At 35.4% G+C, this 21,991-nt stretch overlaps 1 pseudogene; it reads left to right on the top strand.

Annotated features, from left to right (window-relative positions):
* Positions 1 to 261: 261 nt before the first annotated feature.
* On the top strand, positions 262 to 17,025 carry LOC103265098 (annotated as a pseudogene).
* The last annotated feature ends 4,966 nt before the right edge of the window (positions 17,026 to 21,991 follow it).

Below are 21,991 nucleotides of genomic sequence, written 5' to 3' on the forward strand. Positions count from 1 at the left end.
AAAAGTTTTTTGTATTAATCAGGGTATAGAACAAAGAGTATAATATGAATGATTCATTGAACATTATGGAAAACACTTTGAACGATTTGTATTGAAATTGTGCACCTGTGACCTTAATGTAAGCACGGCAGTCATCATGGAATTCGAATTGTTTGCTTGGAAATTGCAGATCTCGTGGTGGTCTTGTGATGCATAGTTTGTAAAGCACGGAACTTGTACGCCCCCAGTGAGTGATTATCACACTGCTGGAGGGTATAGAAAATGGTATATAAGTTGGAAGGAGTACGAATAAAATTTGGCTTCAGTCCTGATCAGACTGTTCCCAGAAGAACTGCCTCCGAGTGGTCTCTTCTCGCCGTCCAGATTCTCTGGTGCGGGTCCTAACCCACCCTTGGTCAGTGCTGGTCACCGACAGCTTCTGACTGATGGGTGCTATGGTCTGAATGTTTGTATTCTCCCCAAACTTATATGATGAAATCCAAGATAATGGTATTAGGAGGCTGGGCCTTTGGTCAGTGATTAGGGTGATTAGAGCAGTGATGAGAGCAAAGTCTTTATGAATAGAATTAATGTTCATATAAAAGAGCCCCCAGAATGATAACTGTCTCCTTTCACCAGGTGAGAATACCTCAAAATAATGCCATCTATGTACCAGAAAGTGGATTCTCACCAGATACCAAATTTGCTGGTACCTTTGTCACAGACTTCCCAGCCTCTGGAATTGTAAGAAATAAATTTCTGCCAGTCTATGGCATTTTTTAATAGCAACCAGAATGAACAAAGACTGTGTATATTTTTATACGAGTATTGGGTGAACACATTGATACTTTCTTTAGAGATCTGTGACTATTTTGATCTGTAAGATTATTTGGGGTGGTCAAATTCCCCAGGAAATAATATTTCCATTTCCAATCTGTAAAGTGAAATCCTATGCTGGGAGTTTAGGGGAAGTAGGGTGATAATGGTCTCCATGTTCAGTTGACTGACTTTTAATAAGGTGATTAATGCTGCCATCAGCTGAGAATGGTGCTCATAATCTTTTTGTTTCAACTTCCTATAGAATAAATATCTCACTCTTGGCTAGAAAGGAATAGGGTCAGTGGCCCAGAGTAAGACATGGGCAAGGAAATTTCTGCTATTCCTCCTATATTTAGATACACCTTTAGCATTTGTGTGCATTACAAATATTCTTTTTTTTTTTTGAGTTCAAGTCTCACTCTGTCACCCAAGTAGGAGTGCAGTGGCATGATCACAGATCACTATAGTCACAGCCTCAACCACCATGCCCTGTTAACTTTTTTTTTTTTTTTTGAGTTGGAGTTTCACTCCGTCGCCCAGACTGGAGTGCAGTGGCCGCTCCCGGCCACCGCAGCCTCGACCTGCTGGGCTCTGGCAATCCTTCTGCCTCAGCCTTCCGAGTAGCCAGAATTACAGGCGCGTGCTACCACGCCTGGCTGATTTTTTTTTTGATTTATTGTAGAGATGAGGTCTCGCTGCCCAGGCAGGTCTCAAACCCGCAGGCTCAGGCAATCCACTCACCTCAGCCTCCCAAAGGCGCGGGATTACAGGCTGAGCCACCGAGCCCGGATTACTTTTGAACTTTTGTAGAGACGAGGTCTCACTATGTAGTCCTGGCTGGTCTTAAAATCCTGGGCTCAAGCAATTCTCACATTTTGACCTCCCAAAGTGCTAGGATTATAGACATGAGTCACCACGTCTGGCCAGATTTCAATTTTATTTTAATTTCAGTAACTCAAAAAACCTTCTAGTTTATAAAAACAAAAGCATGTTTTTGATTTGCTTATTGAACAGAACAAAGATGAACATGCATGACCATTATGATGTTATGCTGTATTTTGCATACTTTATTTATTTATTTATTTATTTATTTTGACACAACTTTAAAGATGGGAATCCTAGTTTTACACTCAGATCTAATTTTTTTATCCTCAGCCTTATTCTTTAACTTTCTTTTATGCATTGACCTCTGGAATTGACCTATTTTTATTTCTGTATTTCAATTGCCTCAGGCCTTAGTTTAATGGGTCACACCCAGTTAAATGTAAGTTAAATCGTTAAACAAATTTCATTTGGTGTAGGCATAAATAAATACAATATGTATCTCTGAAAAACTTACAGTATAACTAAATCTAAATAAACTAAATATCTTATAGAGTATTTTCATAATTTCATTTGAAGGACGTGGAAACAATTGTGTTTTGAATTTCTTTCCCAAGTCCTCTGTGAAGTCACACAACATTTCACAGAATGCTTACATTTAATAGTTAGAAGTGAGGCCAATTTTTTAAATCTCATTTTTAAGTTCCTACTGCAGTAGCCAAACCACATTTATATACTATCTCTAAATAAACTCAGTATTAAAACAGTTAATATGTTTGGAGGAAGTTAGTTACATATTTAAATGATCTAACTGATAAAATGTGTTTGTTATGTTAAATAAAGGGTTGAATCAGGCAAATCTGGAGTTAGTGATACCATTATAATTGTTATTATTGCATTGTGTAGTAAAATTTGACCAGGATCCAGAGCAAGGGTTGACAGACTACTCCCATGCCATGGGTCAAATCTTGTGAACCACCTATTTTTATAAATAAAGTTTTATTAGGACATAACTAATATCACTTTGTTTATGCAATGTCGATGGCTGCTTTTGTATTAAAACAGCATCAACAAAGATTCTTTTGAAGTTAAAAAATATGTTAGCCTTTAAACGAAAAGTTTGTTGACCCCAGGAGAAGAGAGAGATATGAGAAGACAGAATAAATAGACTTTGGCTCTTGATTATGTGTTTTAGCTAAATGTACTAAAAGAAATGACTAGCTAGAATAAGTGGATGAATGTGAATTAGGTGTGTGCTGGGCATAAAAATACCTTCCTTGAAGCCTTCAACTTCAGGGAGTATAAGTGATCAAGGACATGACTCACTGCTCTCAGAAATCAAATGGCTGCCTTTACCCTGAGGCTATGAGGTCACAGCACTCAAAGGATGCTCATGACAGGGATAACATGACAGCTCATTTCTGAAAGTCTCAGGCCTCCTCTGATGGCTGACTCCAAGATTCTGCTTTGATCTTCCCTACGTTTTCTCAGTGTGCTTGGTGGTCTAGGTGGCTTGCCCCTAACCTACCTCTAATCTCTCCTTCACTCTGTGTAAAACTAGCATCAAACTTTGACTGCTTTTCTAGCCTTATTTGGTTTCCTCCACATTTTTTCTCATTGATATTGTTTCTAGTACAATCCTTTTATATTTAACCCTGTGCTAGTTAGTCAAGAATAAAATAAGTGCTAATAGAAGACACAGTTGTTGATGTCAAATACATTTACTGTGCACTTATCTTTGTCTTTGGAACTTAGAAATGTTTTTCCAAGAGAAATAGAATTTGGGATCTTCAATAGACTATCACTACTATTTGGAGGCATTATGCATAACATTAATCACAGGACACAGGTTTGAAGGCACAGGTTTGCTACAGTTTTAAGGTCCTCTCTCCAAAATTCAAGTGCTGCTAATATAATAGTATTGAGAGGAAGGCCTTGGTAGAGCATGAGGCCTCACCTTGTAATTCCAGTACTTTGGGAAACTGAGGCAGGCATATTGCTTAAGCTCAGGAGTTTGAGACCAGCCTGGTCAACACAGCAAGATCTCATCTCTAGAATAATTTAAAACTTAGCTCATTGTTGTGGTATGTGCCTGTAGTCCCAGCTACTAAGGAGGCTGAGGCAGTAGGATCATCTGAGCCAGGAGGTTGAGGAGGCTGCCGTTAGCCATGACTATGCTACTGTACTCCAACTTGGCCAACAGAGTAAGACACCCAGCTCAAAGAAAAAAAAAAAAGAGGTTGGCCTTTAAGAAGTAACTAGAAGCCAGGCTTGGTGGCTCAGCCTGTAGTTCCGCGCCTTTGGGAGGCTGAGGTGCGTGGATTGCCTGAGCCCGCGGGTTCGAGACCCGCCTGGGCAGCGAGACCTCTTCTCTATAATAAATCAAAAAATCAGCTAGGCATGGTAGTGCGCGCCTGTAATTCCGGCTACTCAGAAGGCTGAGGCAGAAGGATCGCTGGTCGAGGCTGCGGTGGCTGGGAGCGGCCACTGCACTCCAGTCTGGGCGACAGAGTGAGACTCCAATGCAAAAAAAAAAAAACACACCTGTATTTAATTGGTAATTTAAAAGTTTTAAAGTTAAATATAAAGAAGTTGTTACCATTTTAAAATGGAATTCATAATTATGCCTATAAATGTATTTTTTAAAAATAAATCTTGTAATCTACAACAGGTCATTAACAATAATATTATAGCATCTACAAATAATTGTATTCAAGCCGGGCTCGGTGGCTCAGCCTGTAATCCTGCGCCTTGGGAGGCTGAGGTGAGTGGATTGCCTCAGCCCGCTGGTTCGAGTCCCGCCTGGGCAGCGAGACCTCATCTCTACAATAAATCAAAAAATCAGCCGGGCGTGGTAGCGCATGCCTGTAATTTCGGCTACTTGGAAGGCTGAGGCGGAAGGATCGGCGGAGCCCAGCAGGTCGAGCTGTGGTGGCCGGGAGCGGCCACGGCACTCCAGTCTGGGCGACAGAGTAAGACTCCAAAAAAAAAAAAACCAAAAAAAGAAGTTAATTATAATATTATGCAACCATAAAAAAAGGACAAAATTATGAACTTCACTGCAACTTGGATGGGCTTAGAGTCTATAATACTGAGTCATCTATTACAGAAACAAAGAACTGAGTACCACATGGTCTCACTCATATGCAGACCTTGAACAATATCATAATACTATAAGAAAGGGTTTGGCAATAGTGGGAACTGCCAGGGGAGGTGGGGAGGTGGGACTGGTAGTAGTGGGAAACTGTCAGTGTAGTGGGGCGGGATTGGTAGTAGTGGAAAACTGCCAGGAAAGGAGGGTGGGATTGGCAGTAGTGGGAAAGTACTGGAGAAGGGGGTACACTTCATCAACAAGGATACCTGCATAATGAACACTTGTATACCTAACCTGAATTGTACCCCACGTTTTTAAAATTATAAAAAGAAGTAATTAGGCAATGAGTTTTCCTCTTTTTTTTTTGAGTTGCACCCTTATTCTGTCGCCCAGACTGGAGTGCAGTGGCCACTCCGGCCACCGCAGCCTCGACCTGCTGGGCTCCAGCCATCCTTTCGCCTCAGCCTTCCGAGTAGCCAGAATTACAGGCACACGCTACCACACCCGGCTGATTTTGGATTTATTGTAGAGATGAAGTCTCACCAAGTTGCCCATGCGGGTCTCAAACCCGCGGGCTCAAGCAATTCACTCACCTCGGCCTCCCAAAGACGCGGGATTACAGGCTGAGCCACTGAGCCCGGCTGAGTGTTCCTCTTTTGCAAATGGGGTTAGGTTTCCTCATAATGGAGTTTGACAGAAGGAGTTGTTCTGTGTTTGCCTTTCCACCATCCACCATGTGAGAACACAGTAAGAAGATCTTCACAAGACACGGGCACCCTGACCTTGGACTTTCCAGCTTCCAAAACTGTGAGGAAATAAGTTTCTGTTCTTAACCAATCACCAATTGCAGATCTTCTATTATAACAGCACATCATGGAGTAAAGAGAGAAAAGGGCAGAAAACAGAAGACTGAGTAATGCCAAGATTTTAGGAAAAAAAATGTATAATTCACTCCAAAAATGTTACATACAAATAATGCTTGCACTTTTCATTAATTTAGTGTTCTCAAATAAACATTTAATAGATATCGCAAATATAGCACCAGATGAACTTCATTTTTAACACAAGTATTTAAAAATGTTACCTAAAAACTATGCAGAATGACTCAAACATAGATATTACTGTTTTTTCTGTTGCAGAATTTTTTTTTTTTCCAATTTCATTTTTGTGTTTGCTTTTATTTATTTTTTGAGTCAAGGTCTCACTCTGTTTCTCAGGCTGAAGTGCAGTGCAGTGGCACGATCATGGCTCACTGCAGCCTTGACCTCCTGGTCTCAAGCAATCTTCTGACATCAGCCTCCTGAGTAGCTGGGACTACACACCCAGTTGTTTGATTTTTTGTAGAGACAAGATCTCACTCTGTTGCCCAGGCTGGTCTCACACTCCTGGGTTCAAGCAATCGTCCTGCCTCAGCCTCTCAAATTGATGGGATTAAAGGTGTGGCCCAATGCGCCTGGCCTTGTTTTTATAATTTAATTTAAAATATAAGATAATTGTTATTTGCATCATAGGTATCTTATACTATTATAATGATTATCAAATTAAAATTATTTGCCAGGGAGTGCTATACGTAAAGCTGTGATCTTCAATACGTAGCACCACATAACACTGCATATGTGGCTAGACACATTTGAAATAATGGACATAAAATAAAATTAAATATTTAATCTCTTAGACCATCTACCCACATTTCATGAGTTGCATAGCGAAAGTTTTGGTGGGGCAGCACTGCTACAGCCTATAACCATAAAAATATTCTACCTTTCTACAATGAAAACAGCAAAATGTCTAACACATGACAGTTGTTCAATACAAGTTTATCTCCTTTTGTTGTTTGGGGGGAAATGAGCTTTTTTTCAATGAAATTCTTCAACATAAAAGTTATATACATTCTCAGTCCCCAAGACTTTATTGAAAGATGAAACTCAAGTTAACTATAAAATCTAGTTTATAAAACTCTCCTAAAAATGCAAAACTGAAGCATTTTTGTTACTTTTATGAGCATCAACAGCTAATAAGAAGCAGTGACTTAATGTAGCCCTCCTAACTCAGGCTGCCAGAATAAAATAAACTTTTGTTAAGTATTTCATTCAAAGGTACTATAATTTCATCATGTAACATCTGTCAAACATTGCTTTCACTAGTGTTATTATAACATATAGAAAATGAAATCCCTACTATCTGTCTCCTCGAGTTTAATTTTTATATTTCAGGGAATTGCGTTTGTTCAGCTATTTGCTATCAGAGCTAAATATAAGTTTGTTGAAAATTGAATTACAGATTAGTTTCCTTTTAAGCTTGGGATTCTGATCTATAAGAGCCAAATAAGAAATATTTTAGGTCAAATTCTAGGGCAGAGTTAAAACCTCTCTGTGCTCAGCATTTTTTTTTTTTTTTAACCAAAGGCAATACATTCAAATTTTCAGCACATGAAAATATTTTTTTCCTATATCTACATTTTTAGTTCTTCCTCAAATTACTGATTGCTATTTACTCCAATTTTATAAACTGATATAATTTTCAAAGATAACATTTATTCATTGAAATTTGGGCAGTCAATAAAATTATTGATACATTATACATTTTTAACATAACTGGACTTAATTATGCAAATAATTTTGCTTATTGTCAGTTATATTTCTAAGAGATCTGACTTCATTTGCTTTCAACAAAGAAAATGAGTATATTATTAACTTTTCCCTTTTTTAAATCAATTAGTCTGAGGAGTTTTAAAAATGCAAATTTAATTTTAAAATGACAAGCTTATGCCAAACAGTAAAATAATATCTCTTCAGGCTATTGATATCTGTGGTAGTATTCATTTCAACATTACCTTCTATTGGGTGGTTGCAACGCACAGTGCATGGTGTCAATGAATAAAACTGAAAAGAAATCAATTCAGAGGAAGTAAAACTTATTGGAAATTCATTTGTGTTGCTATAACCAATTTCCTGAGACTGGGAAATGTATAAGAATAGGAATTTATTTCATCAAAGTTCTGGAGCTGAGCAGTCCAAGAGCAAGACACTGGCAAGCTTCCTTGTTGCCCTGTACTCACTTGGGAGAAAACAGGACAAATGAGCTGAACTCTGTGTAAAGCCTCTTTTGTAAGGGCATCATCTTATTTCATAAGAGAAAGCGTTCATGTCCTAATCACCTCTTAAAGGTTCCACCTCTTAGTACCATCACATTGACCAAGTTTTGTTTTGTTTTTATTTTTATTTGTTTTCATTTTAGATATAGAGGATACAAGTGAATGTTATGTGGACATATTGCATACTGGTGGGGATTGGGCTTTAGGTGTCTCCATTTTCCAAATAGTGAACGTTGTACTCAATAGGAAGTTCTGAATCCTTGTTCCCCGTCCTTAGCTAAGCCCTTTTAATGTCACCAGTGCCTATTTCCATCTTTGTGACCATTTAGCTCTGATATATAAATAAGAATATGTGGTGTTTAGTTTTCTGTTTCTGAGTTAATTCAATTAGGATGATGCTCTCCAGCTTCATTCATTTTGCTGCAAAGGACATGGTTTCATCTTTTTTTTTAATGGCTGCTTAGTATTTCATACAACATTTTCTTTATCCAGGCCACAGTTGATGAATACTTAGGTTAGTTTCATGACTTCTCCATAGAGATTGAACTAATTTACATTTCCACCTAAAGTGTATGAGTGTTCCTCTTACTCCAAATACATGCCAACACCTGCTATTCTTTGACGTTTTAATGATAGCTATTCTAATTGATGTAAGATGACATTTCATTGTAGTTTTAATTTGCATATCTGATGATTAGTGATGTTAAGCATTTTTTCCTATATTTGTTGACTGATTATATGTTTTAGAAGTGTCTGTTCATATCCTTTGACCACTTTTTAATGTTTTCTCATGGTGAATAATTTGAGATCCCTGTAGATTTTGGGTATTAGCTCTTTGTCTGAGGAATAATTTGCCAATGTTTTCTTCCATTATGTAGATTTTCTTTTCACTCTGTTGATTATTTATTTTGTCATGCAGAAACTTTTTAGTTTAATTAAGTCTCATCTGTATATTGCTTTTTATTCACACATTGTAGACTATTTACCTATGCCAATGTTCGGGAGATATTTTCCTATGTTTTTCTTCTAGAATGTTTATAGTTTCAAGTCTCTAATACCTCTTTAGTTAATTTTTTTATATGTGAGAAATAGGAGTTCAGTTTCAATCTTCTGAATATGGCTACACAACTTTCTCAGCACCATTTATTGAATAGGATATCTTTCCCCACTATAATTTTTGTTGGCTTTTTTGAAGATCAGTTGGTTATAATAGATATGTGGTTTTATTTCTGGATTCTTTATTATGTTCTGTTGATCTGTTTATTATTATACCCATACCATGCGTTTTAGTTATAGCGTTGTAGTATAATTTGAAGTCAGACAGTATGATGTTTCTACATTTGTTATTTTTGCTTAGCATGACTTTGACTAGTTGAGAATAAACAAATATACATTTGCAATGCAATATTTAATTTTCTGCTAGAATAGCCTCAAAAGAGAATATCAAGGCAGTAGGAATGCTTCAGTAAATAGCTTTACTATCTTGAACTATATGAAAACAAATACTGGTAAAAATTTCCTTTTCTTCAGTCTGAAATTGCTTAAAGAAAAAAAATGTTTTGTTGGAAGCAGTCTTTAAAGTTCCACAGCCTAAACTTTATCTTTTACAAATAAAAATATTGGAAGTAGTCTTTAAAGTTCGACAGCCCAAACTTTATCTTTTAAAAATAAAAATATTGAGGCCAGTATGCTTAAATTATCATAAGATTGTAAAATATATTTATTATTTCCAATCATTTTTATTTAGAAGGGGGCAAACATTTGCATATATATATATATATCAAGGCAGTAGGGATGCTTCAGTAAATAACTTTACTATCTTGAACTATATAAAAACAAATATTAGTAAAAGTTTCCTTTTCTTCAGTCTGAAATTACTTAAAGAAAAAAAAATGTATTGCTGGAAATAGTCATTAAAATTCCACAGCCTAAACTTTATATCCACCAAGTTGTGATGTCAAGGAAAAATAGAGGGTTAATGCAGAAGCAATTTGATGCTGTAACTGGCTATAAAATTAATTCTCTAAGTAAGCTCTTAATACTTTTTTTTAAGGAGGAAGGGAACTATAAATCATGTTTAGATGACCTTGGCAGCAACCATCATTCTCATTCACAGTTTAATTTGTGCAGAGTCTGGAAGATGGTCGATCAGATATATTTTTTTAAAGTTCAGCCATCCTTTATCAATACCTAGCATACAATATGCTTAAAGAAATGAGTGTACCTTTTTAAGGTTTATGTTTGTGCAAAAGTTTTAATTACAGTATAATTATCTTTTACTAAACTAAATTTTAAGAAACATGTTGTTCGATTTCAAAAAAGAACAATACTTTAAGATTCCAGCATTCATTAATAAGTCTAATCTATTATTTATAAATTCACTTATGCATCTTTTGACAAATGGCTTTTGAATACCTTCAATGTGTTCAATAATTTCTGGTATCTTTGAAAACAAAGATCTTATTCTTAATTATTCCACAACATAAATTAAAAAGTCAGCATCAATTCTACTGTCATTGGGTAAAATATAAAATATCATTTTTATACCTCTTAATGGGAAGAATAGAGTACTAAATTGTGGAAATTATGCAGCTAGTTGTTTTTTTTAATGTTACATTGAAGAATGACCTAATTTATGTAGAAACAGATTATCTGGAGTAGTTACTGAGTCATGGGAGTATATAAGTGCTAGTTATTAGAGGACACAACACAAAAGGAAAGACGGAGTTTCAGAAAACTTAATTTGAGCCACCCAAGAGAATGAGAAGATTAAATTTTAAAAAAAAAGAAGAGACACAAGAATGGCCAATGATAGCAATCAAAGTTTGGGGAGCCCTAATGACATTTTTTTTCCTTATTATGTTTCAGCTGTTTTGCTAACTGAAAGTAAACAGTATTAGTTACAAGCTCTCCCCAGATGCAAATACAGAGATTGTTTTAAAGTAGTGTTTTGGTTTTTTTTAATATCATGCAACAATTGTTTACATTATTTTAACCAGTAGTTTCACCTGAACAAATTTCTCTCTCTTTAAAATGGCATCATTTTTACATACAGAGGTTCAAGTATGTAAGGAACTTGTGTTCATACAATATCAATGACTGCTCTGTGTATTGCTTCTCTTTCTAAACATCAATGCACATTTTTCCTTAGATTTTTGAAACTCACATAAATTACTAAATGAATTTTTAAAATACCTTATTTTTAATGTCACTTCAAATGTTTCTGGTTGTACTCAGAAAAAAAAAAGAATTAATTTGGATAAAGTCAACAATTTGACTATAATATGTTAAACATACACATTCCAAACTTCTGAGACAATTAATTGAAGAGTGACATTTAAGTTCCAGAAATACTGATTGTTTAAGATGTATGATAATTATAAAATAGTTGGAGGTTTATTCCTAATTAGTTAATAAACTTATGTGAAAAAAATTAGTATTCACTTTATTTTATTTTTCATTATCTTAAGAACTTTGAAGTAAAAATGGCAATACTTAGTGCTTTTAATTATGCTTAATTTTCCAAGTAAAAAAAGCAATAATGTATGTGCAGGGTAATATCTACAAAGAATAGAAAAATAGAAACTAATAAATATTCTATTTTATCCTGCCAAAGATAAACACATTTTTATCTTTTGGTATATTTCTTTCCAGATATAGATTCAAAAAGAAATAAGCCAATTATAAGTTTTAACAGTTTCTCTTTTAAAAACTATTACACTATAGAATATCCCTGTGTCATTAAGTGCTCTTGGTAATCCAGATATATTCTAATGTTTAAAAATAATTATATATAATTGCAAACACATAAAGAAAAACAGAGATTAATTTAATGACCCTAACAAACTCATTACCCAATTTCTGTAGTTATAAAATACATAATAAATCTTATATTCTCTGTATTTCTACCCACTCACTTGTCATGATAATTTCACAGTTAATTCCATAGTTTAAAACAGGAAATATTTATTTTTGATGGCTGCTAAATAATATTTTTTCTATTTGCCACAATTTGCTATCATTCTTTTTTATTAAATATCTTAAACACTTTCAATTACTGTAACATTATGCATTACTATTTTTAAGATCATTTTTAATTTAAAAGACAAAAATGACAGGTAAAAAAAGGATATGACCAATGAAAATCAATGACTAGTGAAAAAAGACTAACATACATTTGGACATTAATTAGCAGTTTGACATTGGAAATGGCATCTCTTTAAAGCTCTATTTTTTCAGCTATGAAATGGGAATTAGAATACTGTACTTGCTAGTAGAATTGGAATAAATAAATACACACATATAGTTCCTAGAGCAAATAGGTGATCTTCTCTACTGACTAATTTTATCATCCATTTTCTGACCATATTCATGGAGGAGAAATGGTAAATCTGGTAGGAAACCCTTTATTATTTATGTTTGGAAAACATAAAATAATTTATTGTAAGTGTACTATAATTGACTTTACCAGGAGAGTCAGTGGAATTTATCATTATTCAAACAATTTTTTATAATTTTATGTTCACATTTAGCCCTACAGATAAATTACTTCAAGTGATTTTTCATTGAACATCAAATATAAATGTACTTAAATTTAAGCATCATACTTGATAGAATATTTTAGTAATTTATATTTTATTTGATGCTATTGATGAGTAACTATAAACTAGGACATATTGCTATAAATTATTTGCATTTCACTCTATTACCAGAATTCTCAAATTCAGGGAAGATAGTCACCTATAATTATTCCAATAAAAATATTTTATGACACATGAAATAGTTTCACAAATTGTAGAATAGCCTTTTATGCATGGAAACAATCTCTGACATGATAAAATTGGTAATTTGGAAGATTCTTTATTATAAATGTAAATGTGCCTGTAATTTTTTTGAGCAGTAATAAAATCAAATTTTGACAAACTGATAAAGTATCAGCTTTAAAGGAACAATGAGTAAAATCACTGAACATAACTGGACAAATTATCTTTTTGCTCTTTGTGGAATGTGCTGTGTAATGGCTTATAAGTACCATAAAATATTCATATCATTAAAAAATGTTAAAATGCACTTAAAAATGGTGAATAGCTCAAATTTAGCCTATTGGCCGTGGACTGGAATGCTGGTGCAGTCCAACTAATAGCATGCCTGTAAGTAAATCATTTATATTGTCTCACCATCATTTATCTATCAAAAGGTTTGGATCATTTACATGATTTTTAAGTCACTTGAACTATCAACACTGAAAAGTTTTAGACAGTTCTTCTCTATGTCTAAACATCTCTTTTTATAGGTTGTCCATGAAATACTCGTCTTATAAAACTTTATGAGGTGTTTTTGAAAATGTCTCAAGAAATATTGATAAGCAAACCTGGTTCAGACAGTTTCTATTGAGATTTTTTATTGGCAGTTAAACTAAAGTCAGTGTATGATCCATGCTCAAGTCTACCAAAATAGCACTGACACATCTAATCTTTCTTTTCTCAAAGGAGATTTTTGGCTTGCAGGAAACGTATCACATAAGATTTACACATATTTGACCAAGTCCTTTAACCTATGCTAAGAGTGGAAGCGGATGCCACAGGAACATTTTGACCAATGGTGAACATACCTGTGACCATCTGTGGGTTTCATAACAGGGTCTGGTGTATCTTCTTTTGATGAACATATCTCTATTACTAGAGAATTAAATTAGGTTTTTAATGGCCCAGAAAGAAAAATACATGAAAACAGCATAAATCCCTGCTTTAGTTTATATCTTTTTCTGCTTAGTGGAAAATGGCCATTCAAGGTTTCACATGCTTTGTATCTAGCCAAAATCAGCAACCAAATCATATTTATTGCATATTTAGCTGGAGAATTTGTCATGGGCCATCTCTTTCAAATCAGAGAAAGATGAAAATTATCTAAGCATCACAATTTTTAAAACACAGACAAGCAATATTCTACAGAATATGTCAAACAATTAAAAAAAGTCTTGAGGTCAAATTTTAAAACTAAGCGTAGAAACATAAGAGGAAGTGTTATTGACAGAATTATAGACAGTAGTAGGATCAGTCACTTAAGAAGTGCAAATCAAAAAGTAAATTATTGCATAACAGTTTACGTTCCTATAATGTGCCCAGGGGACTGGTTCCTATTAAACAGAGAAAATACCAAGTGTGAAAATTAACTGGTAGCCCTTATGGAGTCTTTTTTCTCACACTTTATCTGGCTGCATTTACCCTGTGTATGGTCAAACTACTTATTTCTTCCCAAAGGATTTAGGGAAAAATTTGGTAACAGAAAATGAGCATGTGCAAAGCCTTACAGTTCAAATAAAACTGGGTGATTTTTTTGTTGGATATTGATATTAATGTCAAACATCATGTAAAGTCATGATTACTGTTAATGCAGTTTGTGCAAAACACATTGATAAATATGTGCTCTATGGCAATTTAAGCCTAAATGGTATCATTATTATGCTTCCTCCACAGAATGAGCTATACAGACAGCTGAGGTAAAGGTACAAAATATATTACCATTATAAAACAAATGTTTTAAACACCCAATCAGTAACAATGAGTTCAGAAACAGATATTGTTATAAGGTTTGCTTTTCTTTAAATAAATAAATAGGTTTCATATTTAATGACCAAATTTTCCTTTTCCTTATTTGGACAGTTGTATCATATTGCCTCAACTTTTTGGAATATCTAAATAGGTGAAAAAAGCAAGATAGATTATTTCTTACAAAATTTTTGCGGAACTAAATGTTAAAAAAAATAGAATAATGCATTGCTCATAATATTAGCTTACAATTCTCAAAATATCACTAGAATTTTATGTCTATGATATTAGCTTATGATGCTATTCTCACAAATATTTCTGTAGCAAATGTGCTATTAGCAAATGATGTAATAGATAAAATATTATTTTAACTAATAGACTAAGTATCCCAGGTTTAAATTTTCCAACGTATTTTAGATCTGTCAATATAGTAGGAAAGGTATTGTCTTTTTTGAATTTATTAATGGAGCTCACACTCCATTTAAAAAAGAGAGAGAGAAAAAGATACTTTAACTAAGAATGATGTACTTCATATGTATGAGCCACAAAAGCAGGAAACAGATGCCATGCTCTGGACTCTTTCATTTTGCCTAAATACTTTATGTGGACAAGCTGCAGAATAATGAATCACAGGATTTTTTTTTGACCTAATGTGTACCTGGCCTAGGATTTCTCTCTTAACTCCTAGCTTTAAGAGCCAGATTCCCAAGAAAGATGTGTAGATGGATAGACAAAGATAGGGCATATCTTTTATATTATCACAATATGACTCACATCCCATACAATTATGTCTGTTCTTATGATAATGAAAGAACAAATCACCTTTCTGTGCTAACCAGAGAGGAGTCTATGCAGCATTATTTTGAATTCCTATGGTAATTTAAAGGGAAACCTTCATAGTGTCTGGAGCCCTTGATATCATGCAAATGAAGGAGCAGGTTGTCCTCAAATTTTTTGCAGCAGGAACTCCCTTAGGTGGCACCAACCTTGCTTTTCAAATGGAACAATGCATCTATAAAAGCAAGAGTGATGACATTTACATCATAAATCTGAAGACGACCTGGGAGAAGCTTCCGCTTGCAGCCCGTGTCATTGTTGCAATTGAAAACGCTGCGGATGTCAGTGTCAGCTCCTCCAGGGATGCTGGCCAGCAAGCTGTGCTGAAGTTTGCTGCTGCCACTGGAGCCACTCCTATTGCTGGCCACTTCAATCCTGGAACCTTCACCCACCAGATCCAGGTAGCCTTCCAGGAGCCCTGATGCTGGTGGTTACTGGTCCCAGGGCTGACCAACAGCCTCTCACAGAGGCATCTTATGTTATCCTGCCCTACTATTGCTCTGTGTGACACAATCTCTCCTCTGCACTGTGTGTACATTGCCGTCCCGTGTAACAAACAAGGGAGCTCACTCAGTGGGTCTGATGTGGTGGTTGTTGGCTTGGGAAGTTCTGCGTATTCCCGTGAACACCCGTGGAAGCTTATGACTGACTCTGTTTCTACAGAGATCCCAAAGAGATTGAAAAGGAAGAGCTGCTAAAACAGCTGTAACCAAGGAGGAATTTCAGGGTGAATGGACTTCTCCAGCACCTGAGCTCTCTGCTACTCAGCCTGAGGTTGCAGACTGACCTGAAGGCATGCAGGTGCACCCTGTGCCAACTCAGCAGTTCCCTACTCAAGACTGGCGGTTAGCCTGCCACAGAAGACTGGTCTGCAGTTCCCACTGCTCAGGCAACTGAATGGATAGACACAACCATTAGCGGTCTTCAGCTGTTCTTCCTCAGGCTCATAAGCAACATGGAAACAAGACTGATGGAAAATAAGCATCAGTTTCTAAAAAAAGAAAAGAAAAGAAAATGCAAATCACAAATCACAGTTGATTTGCAGAAAATGAAATGCAGTCTAGATAGTTTGATCTTAAAGGGATTTAATATAGATTATAAAAGTATTTACTAAATTGATGGAGAGCTGAAAAGAGAGACGCTAACCTGGATTTTCAGGAATGACTCCCAGTGTCTCAGCATCTGCCATCATGCCAAAGAAGCCGCCACTCCTGGTGAGGTGAAACAATTGCTAGAGTGCACACGAGGCTGCTGCTTCAGCATCTAGCTCCAGAACATTGCTTTTCCTTTCTTAGCTGACCAGCATAAGGGATAGAGTTATTCATCATCTATCTCTTTCCCAAATAAAGTCATTTTAATTCTAATTTAGAAACTGATTATTAATTTGCTAAAATCTAAACATGTAGATTTCAAAGGTCTCTGGGAAATGACAGTTTTGGTGTTTTAGTCACTGCATTAGAGAAAGGCAAACTAGAAAGAGGGTTGAGTAAGTTTTAAGCAAGACAATCTGGATATCCTTCACAGTAAAATACCCAGGATCACCTGTGAGGAAAAAGAGTCATTTGGGTCTATATGCAAATCTAGACTGCATCCTTATGTTAATCTTCAAATCCCTATTCAGCTAATGTTGAAGACTAATACAGACTAAAACAAAAGCAAAAACAAAGCAACAAAAACCTTTTTCTTGAAAGACAAATGAAAGATTTTCAACACAGACATTCAGTCTTTCCCATATTTTAAATGCCACCTTTGTCCTATTAGATATTTCAGTATGGGATTGTCTTCTCAAGTGGAAGCCACCCCCAAATCCTTATTACTGCATTGACTGTTAAGCAAAGAGTGACTCAAACTAGAAACAATTCAAGAGCAAGAAGATGCTTCAATGAGCTGTACAGAAAGTGCTGCTGCCAAACTATTCTGATTTTCTAATCCATTGTATATTTCCTTTAGAATCCCATCCTCCTGGATAATAAAATTTGCCCTTCAATCATACAGGATCACTCATTGTTCAGGTGGATGAAAGGAGGTAAATAAAATAGAAAACCTTACAATTCTACACAGATTTAACAAACAGAAGAGTCAAAGGAATAATTCCTATGGAGAAATTATCTTTTAAAATAATTATTATATATTTTAGAGACATTACTAGAGTGTCGAATAAATTTCAGTATAACATCATTTTACATCCAAATTATTCACTTATGAAACACTTGTTGAACTTTATATAGTAGGCTTACATATATAAAACAAATGGAACATACATGAGTTTCAGTAGAAGGCAGATTTGCAAACTGAAAGGACATAATATGGAATCAATATACTCCATGAGCAGTCATTTTAACATTGCCTAAATCTCATGTTTTTCTAACAGTTCACTTTAATTTACCCTCTAATCCACTAGCCAAAGACAGAACCAGTTTCTCAGGTAGCTATTGATAATTGTTTTACAATACCCCTCTCCAGCTTATTTTGTACTAGTTAGCTTTTCTATTTCAAGTATTTGCCTCCACCCATAAGACCCAAGTTTATCAGCCCTTCGTGACCTTTTTGACCCAGACAGACCCCATCACCATGGCAGCAATCATGACTAACCCACCCATCTGCCTGCTATTCATCACCTGACATCAATACCTGCATTTACCTGCCCTTTGTGATGATATGGAGTAGAGCACCACCCAATCACTTTAATGACTGTCCCCCACTAAAGGAAAGGTTTAAAAAGATTCAACCTGGAGTAGCCATTTGCAATTGCCTTACTAAACTCTTGTATGACTGTGGGCTTTTTGAGCTATGACTGCCGCCATGCTTTCCTAAGCTTTGGCCTCTCCTACCTTGAATCTCCTCTCTCTCTCTCTCTCTCTCTCTCTAATTTACTTTCTAAATAGATTTTATTTTCCAATCTAACTTCTGTGCAATTCTTTGCATCTAGCCTGCGCCACTGGCTTAGCATACTGGCCAACTGACCTAACAATTCTCCCAGGCCTAACACAAATCATTAAAAATTAAAATATTAAGTGCATTGCCATAGAAATCATACAAAATTATGAAGACGTGAACAATCACTTCATGTTTAAAATCTCAAATTGTCATATTATGTGCTTTTCTGTTATGACTCTCACTGCATTTTCCTATATGTGCTTAATAAATATTTGCTAAATAAAGCATGACATAAACAAAAGTAAAACTCATAGAAGTCATTTATATATTTGTCACAATGTAGCAACATATACAAATGTATACAACATAGCATTAGTATTAAATCATTGTAAGATGTAGATAATTTAGTTGTGTGGCTTCTATCTTTCAAAATACAAACAGGAAAATCACATAATAAAGGATAAATAAATGTATAAGCCCTCAATGACTACCATTGATATCAAAAAGCCTAAAACTTTGTGCAATACATAAAATTAAAGAATATTCAAACTCACAGTGTGAAAGTATTCTAGGTTTGTCCATTCTTCATGCACTTCAGTAGTTTTTATCTTGAAGGACTTCTGGAAATTTGCCACTTCTGGACAACTGAAAATGGTTAGAATTTCTATTAGTTAGCCTATTCATTGTCAGACTAAGCCTCTATTCATATTATGAAAGCTATCACCAAAATGTCCATGAAACTGTACAGTTTCTTTCTTTTTTGTTTCTTTTCCTTTCTTTTTTTCTTCAGGATTCCCATCTGTCCTGTGGAGTTCTCTGTTACATCCTTGGGTAATCTGGGAACCAACCTATTTTCTGTGACAAAAGCTAAGAATCATTCACTATTATTATGCAGAACTGCTCTGTAATTCAAACCTCTTCTAGTGAATCCCCCCAGGTATTTTCTCACCATCATCACTGAGGTGACTTGTTCTGTGTCCAGTTCATTGAAATTCCCAGGCCCAGATTGTTTGATAGCCTGATATTTTAGAATTTTGCCCTTATTTGCTTTTATCTGTCAAGTATAGCCAAGATATTTTTCCCCCATCACAAGTGTTAACTGTGGCATTAACTGCTTAGTGTGCAGAATGTCTTAGAGAAATAGTGCTGAACAATTATTGTTAATAAAGAGAATGTTGGTGAAATGTAATGTTGGAGAAGACAACTCTATAAATGGTATTTTCTTGTATGTGTTTTCCACTACTTAGAAGGAATTGTTAGAATTTATAGTAAAATTTTAAAAACATATGTACTCAAATCAAGGGCTGTGAATGTGAGCGTTTATAATATGTTATAGACTATTATAACAATATGTATAAATAATATTGATTAGTACTGAAATTCATACCACAATTTCCCTTCCAAAATTATGTGATGATTTTCATTTCTCATTTTTCTAATGTAAATCTCAGGATTTACTTTTACCAAAGTAAAAATTTAAAGAAGATTCCAAAATCAATTCTGTCTAAATATTTATCTTCATTATCAATAATGATTACTTGCATGTAATTTTTTAAAAATCTAGGATTTATGTTTACTATGATTCAATTAGATTATAATCATATAATAAAGTTGTTATTAGTTGTGAATCCTGGAGAATTATTAACTAAATGAATGACTTACTATATCTGTGAAGATAGATATAAACAATTTAATTTTGTGTAATAAAATTAAAACATAAAGAGAAACTCACTTTGTGAGAAAGTGTGGTTTATTAATTTAATGATAAGGTTTTTGACTTAATACAGTTGAGTTCAATACTGGCCCCGAATTTTCTTTTTCTTTGTAACTTTGAACATATCACTTATTTTTGTATATATTTTTCATCTGTAAATTGGATGTTATAAAAACATCCACATCCCAGTTTGCTGCTAAGTTTAACTGCAATATTATACATAAGTAATTTGGCCATTTGTTGTTTGCAGAAAGTGCTCGATAATTATTAAATATTTTTATCATTAAGTTTTCATATTTGGCTCTCTTTGCTGTTAGTGTCGTGTGAAATGTTCTTTCCAATGATTCTTTCATATGTTTTGTAGGGCAGGTATGACAGCCAATGTCTCCAATAATCAATTTCTAGGCAGGATCTTTGTATTTTTACTTTTATTTTTTTGAGTTGGAGTCTCACTTTGTTGCCCAGGCTAACCGCAGTGGCATGCTCACAGCTGCTGCAGCCTTGACTTGCTTGCTGGGTTCAGATGATACTTCCATCTCAGCCTTCCAAGTAACTGGAACTACAGGCACATGCCACCATGACTGGTTAATATTTTGGAACGATGAGGTCTCATCAAGTTCCCCAAGTTGGTCTCAAACCCGTAGGTTCAGGCAATCCTCTCACCTCGGTCTCCCAAAGTACTGGGATGATAGGCGTAAGCCACTGCTCAATGCCTAGGCAGAATGTTTTAAACATGCTTAGGCACCTGCTTTTGTGTGCCAGGCATGATTGCACTTGTATATGCTATCAGTGATTAAATACATTAGCTCATAACACAGGATATAGCACCATAGGTAGAATATTTGTAAACAAATCACAATGTGAAATCAATATTTTTTGTTATTTCTGTTAGAACCTGGAAGCTAAAATACAAAATTTCTGGTTCAAATCAGACATGGGTTCGCTCTAATTTGAATCAGCGAGACTCTTTTTATTCAAGTTCCATTCTTGTGTAACTCAGTTATACTGGGATGTCCACTCCTTGCTTCAAACCCTTTATTTCTAATAAGCAAAGTCATAATTTCCTTTGCACCTGCACAGAGTTCATTGAGTATTGTTTCTTTTATCAGCTGTCTTTTATGGGATTCTTTGTTTCCCTTCAATTGGCTTTACAAAATGCTGGCTGGCTGCCTTATTTTTAAACACACTTGAAATGGCTTACCTCCTATTCTAACTTGATGGCTTTTTGCGTAAATCCATTTTGTCTGTAAATCATGTGGTCTTGGCCACAATCGGTTTCCTTATTCTGTATACTGAGACACCTAGAGCAGCGTTCACAGCTCATTTTAGCCAAACAGGTAAAGGTCTAAAGCAGAAGAAAAATCAAATAAAAGAATCTGCAATCCCAGAGCACAATGGCCTTTAGTAGATAATGTGAATAAATCTCTGTGTATTTCTACACCTAAATCAGTTTGGTCAATCTGTCACTATTTAACCACTTTACAACCAATATTACTTGGTTTATAATTCATTAATCTTGACAGTCCATTCGACAGTTTGAAAACTAGCTATCCCTCTGACTTCTCTACTTTTTAAAACATTACCACAGCAGTTCTAGTCAGCCAGATTAAATATGTGAAACAGTTTTAAGAGTTCTAATGGCTTTGTTTTTTTGTGTGTGTTTGTTTGTTCTGGTTTTTGTTTTTTTGAGTTGGAGTCTCACTCTGTCGCCCAGACTGGAGTGCAGTGGCCGCTCCCGGTCACCGCAGCCTCGACCTGCTGGGCTCCGGGGATCCTTCAGCCTCAGCCTTCCCAGTAGCTGGAACTACAGGCACGTGCTACCACACCCAGCTGATTTTTTGATTTATTGTGGAGATGAGGTCTCGCCAAGTTGCCCAGGCGGGTCTCGAACTCTCGGGCTCAGGCAATCCACTCATCTCGGTCTCCCAAAGCGCTGGGATTACAGGCTGAGCCACCGAGCCCGGCATGGCTTTGAACCAGTATCTTTTTATTTCACAACCTGATGAAGTCTTATTTTTGATATCCATCTCTTAATTTCCACTTTAAGTCAGGCTTTTACCAGCCTGTGCTTTTACCCTTTAAGGGTGTTATAGTCTCTTTTTTTTTTTTTTTTTTTTTTTGAGTCGGAGTCTCACTCTGTCGCCCAGACTGGAGGGCAGTGGCCGCTCCCGGCCACCGCAACCTCTAACTGCTGGGCTCCAGCGATC

Source organism: Carlito syrichta, unplaced genomic scaffold, assembly GCF_000164805.1.
Source record: "Carlito syrichta isolate Samal-C Ts95f unplaced genomic scaffold, Tarsius_syrichta-2.0.1 Scaffold305833, whole genome shotgun sequence".
NCBI lineage: Eukaryota > Metazoa > Chordata > Mammalia > Primates > Tarsiidae > Carlito > Carlito syrichta.